The sequence below is a fragment of the Lissotriton vulgaris genome, chromosome 5 (genome assembly GCF_964263255.1).
Source record: "Lissotriton vulgaris chromosome 5, aLisVul1.2, whole genome shotgun sequence".
In the NCBI taxonomy this organism is placed as follows: domain Eukaryota; kingdom Metazoa; phylum Chordata; class Amphibia; order Caudata; family Salamandridae; genus Lissotriton; species Lissotriton vulgaris.
This window is the reverse complement of record NC_141693.1, coordinates 1,271,219,876-1,271,240,441: the sequence shown is the minus strand read 5'-3', so window position 1 is coordinate 1,271,240,441 and position 20,566 is coordinate 1,271,219,876.

The following is a 20,566-nucleotide window of genomic DNA, read 5'->3' as shown; positions in this document are numbered from 1 at the left end:
CAGCAATCACCCCCACCCCATCACCTTCCCTTTCCCCTATGTTGCAGTGTTAACCCCACTCCAATAGAGGAAGCAACATACACCAGCAATGCATTATGGGAGATGTAGTCATTGAAAGACCTACCATGTCATACAGCACACCAAGCAACAAGTTATGCAACACACATCAGTGATAAGCAAGCTGAGGCAATAGTTACAGTGTATCAGTGATAAGAATGTAATTGTATAAGCAGTGCTGCAAGAGCACACAGCCAATGTATGCTTTTATGTCCACAAGCGAGACAGCTCGCAGGCATACCAGGGAGAAGGAAGGCAGTGCATCACAGAGGGACGACACCCAGAAGGCAGGGAGAAGTGCAGGGAATGACACAGAGGACACTGGTGCACCAACAACACAGCCAGCCTCCCAAGACCTTGTAATGTCTCCACAGCTGCAGGCCTCCCCAGAGCGTTCAGGCTCCCCTCTGCTACTTTCCTCACCTGAACTGCCTGAGTCACTGCCTGAAACAACACCTGCAGGTCACAAGAGTAAGAGGCATGTAGTTGCCCCACTAGTCCAAATGGAGACATCAGCAAGTGACATGGAGGGGGATGAGACACCAACCTTGGCTGGGGAAGGAAGCACTGTCATACAGCAGTCCAGTGCAGAGGGTGGCTGCACAGGTACCAGACGCTGCAGGCCCCGAGACAGCAGTGTTGCACAACATGTGGAGTGTCCTGGTGTCTTCCGTGGGCTGGAGGGTAGTATGGTGAAGATACAACGTATGCAGGGGAAGGCCATCCAGTCGGTGCAACGCCAGATGAGGCACCTGAATGCAAACATGGAATACATAGGGAAGGGCATCAGTGCATTGGTGGATCAGAACAAAGAGATGGCAAGAGGTATGAGGGAGATGGCTGCAGGGACATGTCTCAATCTGTGCTTCTCTTGTGCGCAAAACTGGATCAGGACAGAACAACAAGGAGGAAGGACAGGCAGGAAGCACAGCGACACACCAAGACTGTTAACCGCCTGGCCACAGCAACTTCCTTTCTTTGCAGGCGATGCGTCAACATGCAAGACAGACTAGCCCACAGCAGCAATGAGGTGTCCAGGGGCCTTGCAAGGGTGACGAGTGCTGTAGAGGTGCTGCTAAATGCTCACTCAGCACATACTGCTGCTCTGGATGTACCTGTGTCGTAATTTGACAATGGCCGAGTTAGCGCTTAGCTGTGCTACACGTTTTCCCGCTTAACTTGGCTATACTTGAAAACGCCATTTTGTGTGTTACGGCGGCCATCTTAGATCATAAGCGGCCTCGTGGCCAGCGTGCCCTTTAGTCCGTTGTCCGTGCCACTGACCACTCGAGTTTTGCCCAGCAACAGGCTATTTTTAGTACCGGTAAAGCCTGTACATGCGCAGTCCCCACTGACCAGTCACCCCTCAGGTTTGTGCCGTCAAACTGACCAGCGGAGTTGTAACCCCTCCAATGAGCTGGCTGTGTTCCAAAAATGACCATATATGTACATAACGCTCTGTAACTTTGTACCGCCTATCTTTTTATTACCTGCAAATTGTATAAAAGAACGGGTCACACCGATGTTCGGTGTGATACTTCTTGCATTACCGAAGGGTGCTGTAGGAATGTACCACCACCCCATGGGGTCTTAATAAACTTGTTCTTTGAATTTTTCAGTTTCCGTGCCAACAGTTCTTGAATGTAAGTGGGTTATCTTCGGAGCATGTAGGCCTTGGGAACCCGATACTACAAATTGGCGACCACGAAGGGACTCATCGGCGACTCGGATGCCCGAAGGAGAGGTCGTGACGAAGGTTTGGAAACTCGCCATGGACGCGTACGCTGCTACTGAGTGACCCGAGTCTTGGCACCCGCGGTGTTTCTTCCTTTCCTTCTGATCTGACCTTTCAGGTGGCGCCGGTCTCCGACTGAGTTCTTGATCGTCTGCGTTGCTGGATAAAGTGCCGTTTGGCTGATTCGATTAAAAGACCTTGGCAGTTGGAATCTGGACCTTTGAGACTTTGGGTAAGATTTGTGATCGGTAAGGTAGTCTGTGGACGCTTACTGAAGTTCTGTGATTTGTGATCGGTAAGGTAGTCCTCGGACGCTTGCCGAAGCTCTATGACCTATGACTTTTGATTTGAGTTAGCTAACATTTGTGAATTTGTGAACTTTGAATCTATATGTGTAGTGCACTTCACATAGGCAGGCATGTAGAGATGTTTCTCTAATTTTGTTTTTTTCCTCTGAGCGGCACGTTTGTGTGAAGTACTGTAAGTGCCATTTTGTATGGTATCACGCTTTCGTGATACTTTTTGAACATGCCTGTTTTAAGCACACTCCGAGGGATGTGCTGTCTTGGAAATGGTACCACAATTAGGTTAGCGGAAGCACAGCCGGCCCCCCAGAAGGAACACCAAATCGTGAAATGTATATCAAATTTGGCCTTCCCCCTATAATGTACAGTAAACTATGGAACAAGTATACTAAATCGGATCCTGAATTGCAATGGCCTCTACATGGGTCGTTCGATTTGCGTAAAGTGCAGTTTGTGGAACAATGTTTGTTTCAACGAAGGTCTAGACAAAATATGTTTGATTGTGTACGAATGTGGGAGAAAGCGGTGCGTGAGCGAATGAAACGTGAAGTTGCCTTGGCGGACAAAGAGCAGCGCAAGGCTGCCCGTGATAAAGCTTTACAGCTTGAGGAAAAGGAGGCTCAGGAGAAGAAAGAGAGGGAGGAACGGGAACGTAAATTGCAAACGACTGGTCAATTCCCTATTCGCCGACCGCTTTATCCTGTCCTTAATAATGAAATTGATGATTTTTCATTGTTAGATCGATCACCGCCTTCGTACGTTTCGTCTACGGCTCCAACTGCAGATTCGGATGACGACGGACAGGATAAGCCGGGAAAGAAGGGTGTATCTGGTGTCAGGTTTTCTGCGGAGAGATCCGCACATTTACGTAGTTGGGCTCGTAAAGTGCACACGAATTTTGTTACTCAGGCTGACGTTATTACTGAAAGGAGTAATTGGACAGAACAAGAATTACTGTATTTTCTGGCTACTTTGGCAGATGAAGTTGTTATTGCATATCGTCAATTTTCAGATACGTTAGAACCTAAGGTTGTGTCGATTCACCGTGAGAATTTGGATAAAGGTATATTTGATCTTACAGATGTCGATGCCCTTTACAAGCAACTGATCCAGCTGCGGGGTGAGACTACCAGATTGCGGGACGAGCGGAAAAAGAATAAGGAGTCCGGGCCTGAGTCTACTGGGCAATCTAAGGAGTGTTCTCTTCGGGGTTCAGATAAGAGTTCTGCAATGCATGTTATGCCTATGCGTGAAGCCGCACCTTTGTATGTCCCGCCAAAAGGGGAAGGTACAGATGATGATAAACTGTCAAAGGATGCAAAGGGGTATTTTATATATAACTGGGTGTATACGCCTTGGAATAGAGCAGATGTTATGGCGTTGAAAAATTCTTTACCTGACCTTCGTAAAAATCCGGCAGCATTCTATGAAGGGGTGGAAGGGGCTATTTCGTCCTGTGTGATGACTCTTGTTGACATAGATCTGTTTTTTGGGTTAATTCTTCCGCCTGATATGTGGAGACTAATTCGTAAAAATAATGATGAAACGATACTCGGAGGAACATGGAAAGAAATAAATGCAGCTGATTTAGATAGGGAACCGGCATGTAAGCCTTGGCAGCTGATTCTAGACCTCCCGGCGGCTATTTTGAATAAATTAAAAACGCTTGTACCTTCTAAAAAGATCGATTGGACCATGTTAGCTTCGTGCAAACAAAAGCCAGATGAAACGGTCTCAGATTTCTTTACACGCTTCGAAGAGGCGTTTCATGATTACAGTGGTCAATCTTTAACAGATGATACGGGTCGGCATTTGTTTGTAGATAAGTATGTGGCTAATCTCCTACCGGAGATTGCAAAACGATTGAAATCGAGTGAAAGTTCCTGGGCCACGGCGACCCCTGCGTCTTTGTTAACTATGGCTCAATATTATGAGCGGCAGGAGTTGGAGGCTAAAGAAAGTGTTGATAAGAAGGTGAAAGAATTGAAAACGAAGGTGATGTTGGCACAGGTTCGTGGAACACAGGGTAGAGGGAATGATAGAGGTAGACGAGGGGGAGGAAATACGTCGTACGGTCGTATAGATATAGCGGAGGATCAATGTGCTTATTGTAAAGAGTTTGGGCATTGGGCTGAAGATTGTCCGGTACTTCGTGAACAACGTAGCCAGCGTGGTCGAGGAGGCGGCAGGTCGAGGGGCAGTTATACGGGGGCGAGAGGTGGTGGAGGCGATCGTGGAAGGGCTGAGGAGAGGGGTCGTGGCCAGGATGAACGAAATACTTTTGATAGACGAAACCAATATCAGATATCGGAGGGTGAGAATGTGGAGCACCAGGATTATGTGCATGCATAGGACTGCGTAGGATGGGGTACGGAATCAATTGAAGTGCCGGTAGATCAGAAGGGTCCATATGTAACAGCGGGCATTTTGGGTTCTACTGATCAATTTCTAGTCGACACAGGAGCTACTCGTAGCGCTTTGTCAAAAAACTTGGTTCCGAGGGTTCCCCTGTCTGGCGAAATGATAACATGTGTAGGGTTCGATGGCACACCCTCCCCTAGCCCATTGTCAAAACCCCTTGCACTTTGTCTTGACAAATTTTTCTGGTCAATTTTTGCTATCGCCCCATACACCAGATAATATCCTGGGCATCGATTTGCTTAAATATTTTCGAGCAACGATACAGTGCGCTCCTGAGGGAGTGCGGGTTATCCTGAATGACAATTATCCTGACTCAGATAGGTTTTGCTCTATACTAGACATTCCAGCTTTGGCCTCTCTCCCGCACACGTTATGGGCGACCTCAGACACGGATGTGGGAGAGATGCGTGTTCCACCTATTCATATTACTGTTAAGGAGGGGGCCTCTCTGCCACGGGTGCCACAGTATAAGATTTCGAGGGAAGGTGAAATTGCCCTGACACACATTGTTCAAGATTTGATAACTGCAGGAGTGGTGGAGGAGGTTCCTTATAATGTTTGTAACAGCCCTATTCTTCCGATCCTTAAGAGAGATACTGACGACAAAGTCTATCGGTTCATTATTGACTTGAGAGAAATTAACAAAATTGTCATTCCCCAATACCCGGTGGTGTCCGACATTACGACCTTGCTTACACTGGTGCCACCAGGCAACGACCTTTAGTGTAATTGACTTGAAAAATGCGTTCTTTTCTATCCCTGTCCATCCTGATAGCAGATATTTGTTTGGTTTCACGTTAAATAATAAATCGTATAGATTTTGTCGTGTTCCTCAAGGTTACACTGAGAGCCCGAGTATCTACAGCCAGGCTTTGAAAAGACAGCTTGATTCCTTTGAGTTACAGTCTGGGGTTGTCCTTATCCAATACGTGGATGACCTTCTGCTTGCTGCAGATACTTATGCACAATGTGAGGGGAGTACGATTGCGTTGCTTTCTTTTCTGGCACAGCATAATCACAAGGTTTCTAAGAAAAAACTTCAATACTGTAGACCCAAGGTGACCTACCTCGGTCATCTTTTATCTAAGGAGGGGCGTGCATTAACATCAGATTGAATTCAGGCGATTTTAGATACACCAGTCCCCCGCACACAGAGAGATGTACGCGCCTTCATAGGGTTAACGTCCTTTTGTAGGCAGTGGATCATGGGGTTTTCGCACAATATAAAGCCCTTGCTAGCGTTACTGTCCAAAGCTACACCAATGCCCCTTGAATGGACAGATGAATGTTAAAATGCCTTCGAACAATTGAGACAGGCCCTCTGCTCTGCTCCCGTATTAGGTACACCAGATTACACGAAGATTTTCACATTGTACGTGCACGAGAAAGATGGGTGCGCGTTATCAGTGTTAGTGCAAGCACACGGGGATAAGCAGAGGCCATGTGCGTATTTTTCAGCCATTCTTGATCCTGTAGCACGAGGGTTACCTGGGTGTTTTCGAGCAGTGGCAGCAACAGCAGTAGCTATAAGGCAGAGTGAGGGAATAGTGTTATCGCACAAATTGTTGGTGCTAGTTCCCCACGCAGTAGATGCCCTGCTAAATCAAACAAAGACCCAATATCTCATGAGTGCACGGTTAACAGGATATGAGCTTACACTGTTGGCACCACATATCACACTGAAAAGATGTGCTACCCTGAATCCTGCCACTTTATTGCCCTATCCGGTCGAGGAGGGTCAGGAAGAAAAACATCATGACTGTGTTTTCCTGACCGAGGAACAGACAAAGGGTCGTGTCGACTTACAGGATATGCCACTTCCAGATGTGGATGGGGAACTGTGGGTTGATGGATCGTGTTTGAGGCTGCCAGATGGCACGACTTCCGCAGCCTATGCGATCACGACACTTAAGACAGTGGTGGAAACAGCTAGAATACCACAGAAATCGGCCCAAGCAGCAGAGCTGATAGCCTTGACAAGAGCCTGCGAACTGAGTACTGGCCTATGTGTGAACATATACACAGACAGCCGGTACGCCTTCGGAGTAGCACATGACTTCGGGCTACTCTGGAGAGAGCGTGGGTTTTTGACTTCTCACGGAGTACACATTATGCACGGAGAACTAGTGCGTGATCTCCTAAACGCGTTGCTTTGTCCAAAGAAAGTAGCGATAATAAAATGTAGTGCCCATAAAAAGATCACTGATGAAGTGGGTCAAGGAAATGCCTTTGCGGACAGCATAGCGAGACAAACAGCTATGTCCCGAACTGACTCCCCCATGTACGTGACACAATCACAGGCCGAGCGATGGAATGATGCAAGAGCAGAGATATTAGATATTCAGAAATCAGCTACTGAATCAGAACTTGCGGCATGGGCAGCAGATGGGGTGCTAGATGATGAAGGTTGTTGGAGAAGTAAGGACATGGAGAAATGGAAATTGCCTGCAGCTTACTTGCAAGCGATGGTCCAGATGACACATGGGTTGGCGCACGTGGGGGCTCTTGCAATCACTCGACTGTTAACACGAGTTTGGGAACATCCCGAGATTGCTAATACTGCCAAGAGAGTAGTGCAGACCTGCCTGATATGTTTGCAGCACAATCCTGCAAAGGGGACCCATACTCCGAAAGGAGGGTTCGTTCCACCTTCCGCACCATTCGAGGTACTCCAAATGGATTATATATAGCTTGAGCGTTGCAACAACCTGAAGTATGTCTTAGTGGTGGTATGTGCTTTTAGCAAATGGGTAGAGGCTTTCCCCACGAAAGACAATACAGCCCTGACAACAGCTAAGGTGTTGCTTAAGGAGTTTTTCCCTCGATTTGGAGTTTGCAAATTTTTGTGGAGCGATAATGGGCCTCATTTTGTCGGGAAAATTGTGGAGTATGTGCTGAAGGGGCTGGGGATTCAGCAGAAGTTTCATGCTGTGTTCCACCCTCAGTCGGCAGGTCTTGTTGAGCGGTACAATGCCACGTTGAAACTCAAACTGGCTAAGATTGTGGCGTCTACGACATTGAAGTGGCCGTATGCTTTGCTGCTAGCATTACTCTCTCTCAGATCAGTGCCCCACTCGCGAACTGGCCTCACACCGTATGAGGTGGTGTTTGGAAGGCCTATGAATATTTGGGGAGTGCCCAAGCCGCCATTAATACATGATGTGCCTTGTATAATGATGAACGATTATTTGGCACGATTAACAAATGATTTGCTTTCTATTCATCAACAGGTTCGAGAAGCGCTCCCTGACAACTCTACTGGAGAGGGCCATGATCTTCGCCCTGGAGACCACGTTATGATCAAATCGTTTGAGAGGGCGAACAGCTTGGAACCGAGGTGGCGTGGCCCCGAGCAGGTCCTCCTGGCGACTCGAACAGCTGTACGAGTGACCAATAGGAAGCGGTGGGTACATTCGACTCACTGCCATCGTGTCTCTCCTGATCTGGTGAATCCTGCTGTGTTGACCGACTACAAAGAAATTCTGGAGAAAGAAAAGAGCCCAGCTGTGACGTCAGCCGAAGTTGAGGGAGCCTTCCCGGACCACACTGTTTCTGGACGAGAGCGCTATAATCTGCGGCCACAATAAGAAGGGTTTTTTTTGGTTTTCGAGACTGGTTGGTTACCGCTCTGGGGTTTGTGAAATGGAAACCAGGAATCTCAAGGGGGGGATCAGTTCTGCCAAGAGTAGCGACACCCGTCTTGACCCCGGAGAAGAAAACAACGGCTACCTCGGAGCTCAGCACCATATTTTTCTTTTTTAGGTATATACATGTGTATATTTGAGACTTTGTGAACAATTTGAACTATTTGAGACATTAAGAACTTTTTGAAATATGGCGTCTTCCGCATCACGAGACAAAAGAATACTTGGTGCCATCCTTTTCGTCTTGACAATAGTGGTAATAGCTGTGATAGCCTGGGTAGTTGAACTCGTGGTGCCTGCACGTGAACATCTGCTGCCGACTACCCCGGCTCCATCTGAACATTTTCACTTCACCTTGCCCTATCATGAAGAACGACACCGACAGACTTATTTGAACAATAGCTTTATTCAGATTCTGCATCATACGCATAACATGACAAATACGTCTAATTGCTGGGTGTGTGGGATGTTGCCTGGGCACCAGAAGAAAGGAGGCACTCCACTTATTCCTCTCCCGTTTTCACATAATGGATCCTGTAATGCCTGGTACACTCTTCTCTTCACTTTGAGATGGCCAACAAAAGGGGGGGTGCTTTTCCGTTTGAATAAAATTTGCTGTCATGACAGGGATGGGTATCCACGAGCTGAAGGTACTCGATTTGAATGGGAGGAGTACCGCCCCGATAATGCATCTGCCCCACGTATTTACAGCAATCAACGGAACATCAATGTATCCAGCTCATATGTTATTAATGTTATTGCTACTAAAGCTGATCTGTGTATATGCAATAAAGGTACAATTCCGGTGGGGAAAAGTGAATGCAACACCACACTTACCGTTGACAGCCCGAATGGCATATCGTTTGTAGCATCCCGCAATACTTATTTCATTTGTGGAACGAAAGGTTATCATCAGCTTCCGTTGGGATGGTTAGGCACTTGTTATGTATCTTTTGTACTACCCCCTGTATTCATCGCCCCGCCAATGTATCATAATGATTATATTTTGTATCACGATTTTGTTTTGAATCGTGTCAAACGGACTGTTGTTCTGGACGATATCGACCAGACCGATACTGCCTTACAGCAATATGTGGACTTTAATTTGGGACTGTTTTCCTTTGTGGGGGCCGCTCTGAATAGTCGGAAAATACGACGATTGACCCGTGTTGTTGAGGCTGTAGCCAATGATACTGCTATTGCACTTGGAAATATTACGGAAGAACTCCAGATTTCTAGGATTGTTACGCTCCAAAACAGAATGGTTCTAGATGTAGTTCTAGCTGACCGTGGGGGGGGCATGTAGAATCATCGGAAGCAGCTGCTGTGTATACATACCTGACAATTCACCATCTGTTTATGATGCTATTTCGAAATTGCATAAGATAGCTGCTGAAATGCACCCGGACAATGGGACTTGGACTCTTTCAGGGTGGTTCTGGTCAATGCTTACCACCTGGGGTTGGAAACTGCTAACGATTTTATGTATCATTGTGGGGATACTGTTCTTTTTATGCTTACGTATTCAATGTGGCCCAGCTTTATGTTCCATGTGCTTATCAGCTTGCATACCATCAAGACGAGCTCTTGCTCATGATAAAATGATGCTTCATAAAGAAGCAACTCAAATAATGCTAATTGATATTGAAGATGAACACCCTGATTATGTTCACTATGAGGTAGCTTCAGCTAAACGCTAAAAGGGTCGTCTGTCGTAATTTGACAATGGCCGAGTTAGCGCTTAGCTGTGCTACACGTTTTCCCGCTTAACTTGGCTATACTTGAAAACGCCATTTTGTGTGTTACGGCGGCCATCTTAGATCATAAGCGGCCTCGTGGCCAGCGTGCCCTTTAGTCCGTTGTCCATGCCACTGACCACTCGAGTTTTGCCCAGCAACAGGCTATTTTTAGTACCGGTCAAGCCTGTACATGCGCAGTCCCCACTGACCAGTCACCCCTCAGGAATGTGCCGCCAAACTGACCAGCGGAGTTGTAACCCCTCCAATGAGCTGGCTGTGTTCCAAAAATGACCATATATGTACATAACGCTCTGTAACTTTGTACCGCCTATCTTTTTATTACCTGCAAATTGTATAAAAGAACGGGTCACACCGATGTTCGGTGTGATACTTCTTGCATTACCGAAGGGTGCTGTAGGAATGTACCACCACCCCATGTGGTCTTAATAAACTTGTTTTTTGAATTTTTCAGTTTCCATGCCAACAGTTCTTGAATGTAAGTGGGTTATCTTCGGAGCATGTAGGCCTTGGGAACCCGATACTACACCTGAGAGTGAGGAAAGCACCAGTAGGAGCAGCATGACAAGCCCCCCGTTGCTGAGACACGGAGGAGCAGCAGGCTTCATGGTGCTCCAAGTGCCCAAACACCTAGTGAGTACAGCCAGCCAATTTCATCTGGCACCGGTAGGCGTGGCAGAAAATGACTAATGCTGCCCACACTCCATGATCTTTAATGGGAAAGTGAGCCAGGAGTCCCATGATTAACGGATACCATTTGTGTTGCACATTTGTGCCTTTGAGTACCTGCGTAGTGCCAATATTTAAACTACGTTGGGTACATACTCCACCTGTCTGTGTCTCTTTACTTACTCAAAAATAGTTGCATATGATCTCTGCCCGTCTCTGTCTGCCATCTGTTGCTGGCGCAACTCCTGCTGTGTTGGGGTCCGGCAGTGCATGTTCATCATCATGGTTGCAATGATCTTACAGCAGATGAGTGGTGAGTACTGCTGTGCACCTCCGCTTTTGTGGAGGTAGCGGAACCTGCTTTTTAAGAGCCCAAAGATGTGCTCCACAACGTTCCCAGTGGGTTTGTGTGCCACGTTGTATCGTCTCTGGCTTGGTGTTGATGGGTTCAGTTAGGGTGTCAGGATAAACGAGCGGTCGGCATATGCGCTGTCACCTATTTGAAAATGATAGAGCCATCTGACTCCTGCTTGGACTTTATTTGTTGGCGTACATTTGCTGGGTTGCTGCATACCCTCCCGCTGTTGGGTCATAAGAAGGGGGACTGTCGCCATATCTGCCGCCTCTCACACCCGCTCCATCTACGCCGCCTGACCAGAGGGGGACTACTAGTCCCAGAGTTCCCGGTGGCGCTTGAGAAGTGCGTCATCACCTAAAGCGCCAGGAGGTATTTAAAAGACCTGCGGACTCCCGCAGCGCGGGACGCTTTTGCATCTGACTCCTGCTTGGATTTTATTTGTTGCCGTACATTTTCTGGGTCGCTGCGTACCCTCCCGCTGTTGGGTTATAAGGAGGAGGACTGTTGCCATACCTGCCGCCGCTCATACTTGCTCCATCTACGCCGCCTGACCAGAGGGGGACTACTAGTCCCAGAGTTCCCGGTGGCGCATGAGAAGCGCGTTATCACCTAAAGCGCCAGGAGGCATTTAAAAGACCCGCGGACTCCTGCAGCGCGGGACGCGCGCGGGCGTGCCTGGGCGTTGCCCGAGTAAAGCCCAGGCCAAGGGCTGGCCCGTTTGAGCCCGTTTGAGCCAGGTTGAGGCAGGGCTAGGCCCCCCCTTTAAGCCCTTTGGTATTGTATAAGTGTATATGATTGTAGGCTCTATCATTATTGAAGTTGTGCTATTTAAATATTTCCTAGGTAACATGCTGTTGAGAACTGGCAATGGGAGGAAGGGTGTGGTAACAGGAAGTGTTGCAGGGACTCTTGATCAATTTATTAGAAGAGCCTCCTCAGTCCTTGCACATGAGATAGAGCTGACAGAGCGTCCACTCTCAATGGACCAAGTATTTACAAAAAGATCCTCTCTCGGGGCTATTGCGAGTGCCTGTACGCCGGTTAAACAAGGTCAAAGTGATACAATAACCGCCTGAAAGAGGAGAACATAGTTACTCAGACCGCTCGGGACCCCCAAACCCCTCAGAGCTGGGAGGCAAATTCACCATCGTGGGAGGGGGCAACATCTGAGGAACCTCGCTCATTAGTTGATCGTTTGCGGGGAGCTGCCACAAAAAGAAAGCGAGGAGTTAACAGAGTGGGTACCGAACAGAAAGGGAAGAAGGCGAAAAAATGTCAGCAAAGCCCACAGAAGGAAATTGTTACTGAGGATAGCGTAAATGCTGATAATTCGCATGCTACACAGTAAAAAGGAACTGCCCCAGAGATGGTAGTAGCCTCTGCGCAAATGGAGGATTCATTCTGGAGAAATTGGAGGCTGTTCTTCTAGCTCACTTAGAACCCCTGGGGGACCGACTTAAAGCTATTGAATATAGACTTGGGAAGTCTGAGGAGGTGATGAAGGACATCTTGGGAAGTTTAAATGATAAGTTAATTAGAGGTGACTTTCTGAAAAATACTGGATGAGAGAATGTAAGAGAGGGTGAAATAGATCTAACCATTACTGAAACACCTAGGTTAACCATCGCAGAAAAATCTCCGCTGAAGGGAAAAGCAGGGGGGTTGGCGGAAGGTAAGGGATTAAACACTGAGGACAATGGAGCACAGAAGGGTCCTGGTAATGAAGGGTCAGTAAAGAACAGTGTAAAGAAACTACTTCCTAATTTAAATCTTCCCCCAGATTGTGCCCCATATGTCACGGTCCTGACGGGGGTCCCGGAACTTAACGTAGAAGTGGAGGAATCCTATGACTAATCGAAAAACAAAACAATACATTGGTTAAATTGTAATAGGCCTCTGCCCCGTGAAGCTAAATGTAAGGTCTTGCACGTAAAGAGAGTGAGTTGGTTGGGAAATATCCGGAAAAATGAAGCTGGGGACTGTATTGTGGTGAATTTTAACGAACCTAGAGCAGCTCAGCATGTTATTACCCACCAACAGAAGGGTATGCGTACAAGCATAGAGGTGCGAGATCTTAGTTACTTTTATAAGCCTGATCAGCATGGGACCAAGGGAGGGACACGTGGAGATTGCGAGGGGTGGTCACATCAGCCTAACAGAGGAAAGGGTTCGACACAGAGTTAGGAATGAGAATCCGGCTTATCATACCATGGGGCTACAAACATTTGAGAGCTGAAAAGCCCAAAGGAGGGCAGGTTGTCCCCTATCGTTATATAATAAATATGCACCACTGAGCTGGGGTTCATACCTCAGCGAAGTAGACTGACTACCCAGGGTTGTAATAGCCAAGGAAAGTGATCCACAGTTAAAAAACGAGGTGACGAGATAATAAAGGGTGTATTCCCAAATAAGACACAGGAGACATGTGTTACCCCACCACGATCGAGAGCCATTGACATTAATGTAGCTAATGGGCCCCTCTGGCCACAGGATATTTATCTAGGAGCCAATGGAACACTTTAGAATTACTGTCCTGGAACGTGGCGGGGTTTTCAGCCAAATTTCAAAATATGAAGTGGCTGGAATATGTAAATAAATTTAAGGTAATTTGTGCCCAAGAAACCTGGGAAGTCGAACCGACTAATTTTAATCTGGTCGGGTATAAAGCGTTCGGAGTCCCAGCTGTTAGATCAATGTCAGGTAGAGCTAAGGGGGGACTCCTTTTGTGGGTCCATCTGAATCTGGAAGGGACCTGGAAGGATCTTAATTGAAAGTCAGACGGTATGTTAGCAGTGCAGTATAAAACTAAGGATCTTAACTTAATTATAGTTAATTTCTATAACGCGGGAGGATGCAGAGTGGAGGAGCTGGAAGAAAGATTAGGGACACAGAGAGAGAGGGTGACGGACGCTACGGCTCCATTGTTTTTAATAGCAGGGGACTTTAATTGTCCCCTGTACCCACAGCTGATACCTTTCATGGAAATTTTGACTTCTTGTAGTATAGAGGAGGGAGCCCATTTTGACCATACAGTAGAAGGGGGGAAAATAAGTAGAATGATGAAATATGTTGACATGGAACATTGAATGGACCTGTTATCCTTCACATCTAGTAGAAAGGTTAACCCTACTTTTAAAGGAAGAGGACACTGTTCCTATATTGATTTTGTAGTTGTATCTCACCTGCTAAAACAACAAATTCTGGGATTTAATATTGACTGTAGTGGTTTTAGTGACCATAATCCTCCAACAGTGGCTGTGGCAGTGTCACTGGTTAGCAGTGAAATAAGGATGAGAATACATGATGTTAGAGAGATGGTCATGGATCGGGGGAGACGCCTAAAATGGGATAGATTGGATGGAGATAGTTTTTACAAATTATTATTGGTAGAGGGGAAACAGCACCTTGAGGTGTGTTTCAATTTAGAGATGAATGGGCCCCCCCTGGTCGAGGCATTTGAAGAGATAGGACGGCTAGTAGATAGCCTAATGCATACGACAGGGAAAGGAAAGATAACAACTAAGTCCAAATGGTTTGACGAAGGGTGCTCCTTAGCCCAAAGGCATCTCAGAGCAGCCCTCAAGCATAAGCCCAGAGATGGTCTAAGGGTCATTTACTGTAGACTACAGTATAAACAGGAAGTAAGGCGTCGGAAGAAAGCCCTCCAAATCCAAACGTGGGAAGATTTAAGAGGGGCAGCAGAAAGAAGAGATCTTTCCACTTTTTGAACAATAATTAACAGACCCTGTTTCCAAGATGGAAACTGGCTCCAGATAGCATCAAATGTGCTCCCTGAACAGTGGGTAGAACACTTCAGTGGCCTATATAATAGAGGGACCCCGATGACTGGGGAGCAGGAGGTCAGCAGGGAGAGTGGTGCCAGTATTCACATTAAAAGAGATCGAGGGGGGTATTAAGGGCCTCACCCGAAATAAATCCCCGGGCCCAGACGGGATCCCGCCGGACCTCTTTTTAAGTGATGTGGAACTGTGGGGACCGGTATTAACTAGAGTTATAAATGTGGCTACGGATCATTGTTGACGGCCACAATAGTGCCTATATTTAAGAAGGGCTGTAGGGAAAGCCCCCAATGTTATAGGCCCATCTCTTTGATAGATGTAACAGCTAAAGTAATGGGTAGGGCTATCCTGAACAGTCTTATGAGCTGGGAAGAAGAAAACCATATCCTCACAGATGTCCAGTATGGTTTCCGGGCTGGCAGATCCACTATTGACCAATGTTTAAATTTATATTTATTGGTCCCAAAATACACAGTAGCTAGTAGTGAAAAAATATATCTAGCTTTTATGGATCTGGCAGCAGCTTTTGATTGTGTGAATAAGGCGAAGCTATGGGCTATAATGTCTAGCTTAGGGGTTGATGTTGGTCTTATTAATATCTTGAGAGCCCTTCACCAAAATACAACTGCAAAAGTGAGATACAACCTGGAGGGAGGGCAAACCGAGTCTTTTAAATGTACTAGTGGGGTCAGGCAAGAATGCATTTTGGCACCCTTCCTGTTCTCCATTTATATTAATGGCCTAGAAAGTTTTTTAACTAATTTAAAAGTGGACTCACCAAGAATTGGAAGCAGATCAGTCCCCGTCCTGCTCTACGCGGACGATGCGGTCCTGTTGGCTCGTACACCATTAGGACTGCAGCGTCTGATAGATGGGTTTGTAGAGTTTATGAACAGTTTAGATTTATCTGCCAATCTGACTAAATCATATGTTATGGAGGTGGGTCCAAAACACACCAGAAAATGTTTTAACTACAGAATAGGCTCAGCAAGCTTGGCAAAGGTACAGACCTTTTCATATTTGGGCATTTTATTTGATAGGAATTTAAGTTTTAAACCGTTGATCGAGGAACGTCGTAATAAGCTAATATCAAGCTCAGGAGCTGTAATGAATTTTGGCCGTAGATTAGGACGATGGTCCCCTGAGCAAATGCTGATTATGTATAACTCGATTACTTATGCTAAAGTTGTATATGGGGCAGAATTGTGGGGGATGGCTGAGGTTTCTAAATTACAGGTAGAGGAAAACAAATACCTGAGGAGGCTCCTCAAAGTCCCCCATTGTGTATCATCCCACATCGTACACTAGGAACTAGGCTGTAAGCACCTGGATGATAGGATGAGGAACAGGCCCTTTGGTGCCTGGGTAAAGATATGGGTCCATCAGGAAGATAATTTGACACAGCAGATAATTATAGACTGTATAGGAAGGGAGAAAGGAATGTCTATCCCATGGCTGAAATATGTGAAGGAGGGCCTTCAGAGTATTGGTTGTGTAAATCTTTTTTTAAATCCACTATATATTACTAAACAGGACCAAGCTAGAGTAAATGAGACGCTCCTTAAACACAAAGTTATAGCACCGGAAGTGGAAGTGAGAAATAAACAGTCAGTTCAGGCATGCGCTGTAGTGAGGTCTTGCAGCGGGTTGGAGCCTTACCTTGCCCTTGTATATAATCCCCATGACAGATTTTTATTAACACGTTTTAGGCTCGACCTTTTTCATCATTTATTAGCTGAGCCTGCGAGTTTCACTAAGTCAGTTGAGTCAAAGGGTCCCTGCGGCTGGGATCACCGATCTCCACAGGATACCCTTCATTTTGTATTATTATGCCCATTTTATCAATTGCCCAGGCGTCGCTTTTTAGTAGATTTGTTTAAAAAGGCCAACCTTAGATTTGTGAAGGAAGCACTTGTATTTTTAAAAGTGGCTAGAGATCCCCTGACTTTATTCTGTGTGACAATTTTTTTAAGAACCTCTGTTAAATTGAGGGCTACTGTAGGAATGGGTGGAGTGACACCATAACACTTCTGTTGGAAGGGTGGAGAGCAATCATTGTTTTTATATATGACCTGATAAACTAAGTGGGATGTATTACAGTGGATGTTCCTGTTCCTTTAGAAAAAAAAAAATATTTAATCTTTTAATATTGTACTTTTATGGTGTTATTGAAATGCCGAATAAAGAATATGATAACGATGATGATAGAGCCATTAATCACATGCGCAACAACACATGGAGACTGGAGAAACTGGGTGTGAAACGCAAAGCTCTGAAATGGTTACAATCGTATTTGTCAGATAGACAACAGATAGTGACCATGACTCCGTATGCCTCCCCCAAGAACCTGGTTTATCACGGAGTGCCACAGGGGTCGTCAATTAGCCCTATTGTTTTTAACATATATCTGCAGCCCCTGATCCCTATCATAAAATCATATGGGATCGACTTGATCAATTATGCCGACGACACCCAATTTGTGTTTTCCCTGGAAGGGAAACACGCGGTGTCTATGCACACCTTTCAGGAATGCATGCATCGGGTCTCCGGCTGGCTCAATGCAAACTCTCGGCAATTTAACAAGGGCAAAACAGAGGTAGTCTACTGCTCGACGGCCAGATTGAATCTGCAACTACCGTGCGAGCTCAGGTTCTCCCCGGAGACTGATCTTTGTGTCCCAGTTAAAACAGTGCGTAATTTGGGAGTACTGTTTGATGAAAATCTTCAAATGGTATCGCAAACCAACAAAACAATCAGCGTACACTTTGCCTTGCTAAAAGCACTCAGACAGATTCTCCCTCTCCTACCTAATGAGGCTAGACCCTTGGTGGTAAGGAGCATAATCTTGTGCAGACTGGATTACTGTAACTCCCTATATTTAGGTGCCCCTTTATACATCTTGCAGGGGCTGCAAAGAGTCCAGTCTTTAGCGGCTAAGCTGGCACTTAACAGACCATGCAGTTCCTCTACCACAATGGCTCTGAGAGATCTCCATTGGCTGCCGATAAGGGACAGAGTTACCTTTAAATCACTGTGCATTTTATACAGAGCATTGCACAGTATGGGCCCCCTATCAATGCAGGAAGGATTGACATGGTATAAGCCCACTAGGCTCCTTCACTCCTCCAGTGTGAGTCTGGCAACAACTACCAGATTCAAGAAATCCAGGATGGGAGGCAGGGCTTTCAGTACAGTAGCATCCCGTTTGTGGAATGAGCTGCCCCAGAACATCAGGCAAGCTATCTCTCTGATGTGCTTCAGAAAGAGTCTAAAGACCTGGCTATTCGCTAAAATCTGAGACTCCTGTGCCCCATACTCAGCCCTGCTTTCTGCCGTCTCCATCTGATTAGGTTTTCTAAAAGCGCCAGGATAACCGTAGGGTGGCAGTCTGCACTATATAAGTGCAATATACAATACAATACAATACAATACATACATCTGCAATATCTATCAGGGTGTGTCACAGTGTTTTACCTAGCAGGTATCCTTCTCTGAATTCCCCCGCTGTCAGGCATGTGTATATCCCACTGTTCTGAAAGATGTAGGAGTCGGGGGTGCTTCCCGGGAATTCGGCCTGTGATGATGGTGTAGGCATCACAGATTACCTGCACATTGATAGAGTGGGTTGACTTCCTGTTTCTGCAAATGTACTCTGTAGCAGCAGGTGGGCAGATTGGGATGTGGGTGCCATCAATACAGCCAATGACGTGTGGGAAGTGTGCCAGTTAATAGAAGTCAGTCTTAGTCTGTAGCAGTTCCTCATGTGTGTCAGGGAAGCTGATGTAATGATGCATTCTCTGCATCATGGCCTCTAGGAACTTCCGGGAGAAACGGGACAGGCAGCTCTGGGACACCCCACCTACAGCAGCAATCAACCCCTGGTAACTCTCAGATGCAAGCAGGTGTACGCTACAGAGCACCTGCACATGGGGTTGGATGGCGTGTGCCCTTGGTGTTGGGTGCTCCAGGAGTGGGTGCAGGTCCCTGATCAAGTCCAGGATGGTTTGGGGGTGTAGCCTGTACCTTTGCAAGATCTCTGGCTCAGTGAGTTGGAAGAGCGTTATCCGCTGTCTGTAGTCTTGCTCCTCCCATCTCCAGACCCTCTCTCCTGCTGCTTGTAGCCGTAGCCGCCTTGCTATCAGGTAAAATGCCGCCATTCTGATGACACTGTTGCATTTTGGGGCCTTTTTTATAGCCTGCACCTGGTTACCACCTGCTTTCAATCCATGGTAATTACCGACTATTAAATACCAAATTTCATGAAATTCTGTATTTTAGAAGTTACCTACATCTCAATTGTCATTTTTTAACATTTCTTATTTACTGATTTGGTAAATTTCAAATCGGTAAATTCCAATTCTGTAAATTCAGATTAGGAAAATTCAGATTCAGTAAATTACCAATTCGTATTTAATGAATCGGTCTTTATTGGTGTCCTACATCTCAATTGCCCAATACCGGTCAGTAACTGCCGAAATTCGGTATTTTTGGCCGTTACCGACCGGTATTTGGCTACCTACATCTGGCCCAATGTCTTTTACCCATGTGTTTTGGAGTGTATGTATGTGGTGTCTAGTGGAATTATGTGGGTTGGATTGGAATTGTTAGTTGTGGAATTGTGTGGTATTCAATTGTGTGGTGCAGAGAGTATGAGTATAGTGGAATCATGTGGCATGGTGTGTAGTGGAATTATATGAATAGTAATTATGTGAAACTGGGTGTACTGAAATTATGCGGAGTGTAATCATTTGAAATTGTATTTCGTGTTTTGGAGTGGTATGTAGTGGAGTTTAATTATATGGTGTGCTGTTGAATTTTTTTGGTATGATGTGGAATTCTTTAGTGAGGATTGAATGTATGTGGTGTGTTGTATAATTGTGTTGTTGAGTTGAATTCTGTGGTTTGGTGTCGAACTATGTGATGTGGATTAGAAATGCGTGGAGTTGAATTGTTTGGTATGGAACTGTAAGGATAGCTTTGTCTTTTTTGTGAAAAACAAATGGGTAGGAGCTAAGTTCGTCTTTAGGTGTTAAAAATAATGAAAATGTGCAATAGTACGTCTTTTGGGTAAAACGGATTGCCAGATAATTACACTCAATATATATATAGCACAAAATTACTGCAAATATTGTGATGGTGAAATCAACCAGGTTGAAAACCGGCCTTGGAAATTAGCCTAATTTATTTCTTAAAACGCATCCGGGCGGAGGGGAGGGTAGAAGCGCAAGACAGAGCAACGTGGGGCGTGGAGCAACGTGGAGCGTGGAGGAGGAAAACAAAGCACACTAGGAGGACAGCTTGAAAATATATGCACTCTCACGGAGTGCTTAAGACTAGAAAAAAGCAGTTCCCTAAAAGTAAGCATTGGAATGACACAAGTAAATTAGGAATGTTCCAGGGTAGGATCAGACACAAAATAGACAAAGCAAGCCATCAAATAAGAAGCATGAAAATAAGGGTAAATGTAAAGCCAACCAATGGTAAGCAGTGGGCTGGCTGCAAGTCCATCTGTGCTCTTGGTAAAACCACAATATAACAGTCAGAGAGCTGTATTAGTATGTGTGTATGTATGTATGTATGTATAAGTAATTATTTTTAAAAGTGGAATTCCATGTTTTGTGAATCAAATGACTTTACACTCGTAAAACGTTATGAATGTAAGTTGAACGTACAAGCGCAAATAGCTTTGTGATTCTGTTTCTAACTGTAATTTCTGGTCTCTATTTTCTTTAGCCTTAACTTGTGCAGAACATAACTAAAAAGATAACTAAAAAGATGCTAAAACAAATAAACTTGTAAAGCTTAACACTTGATTGCATA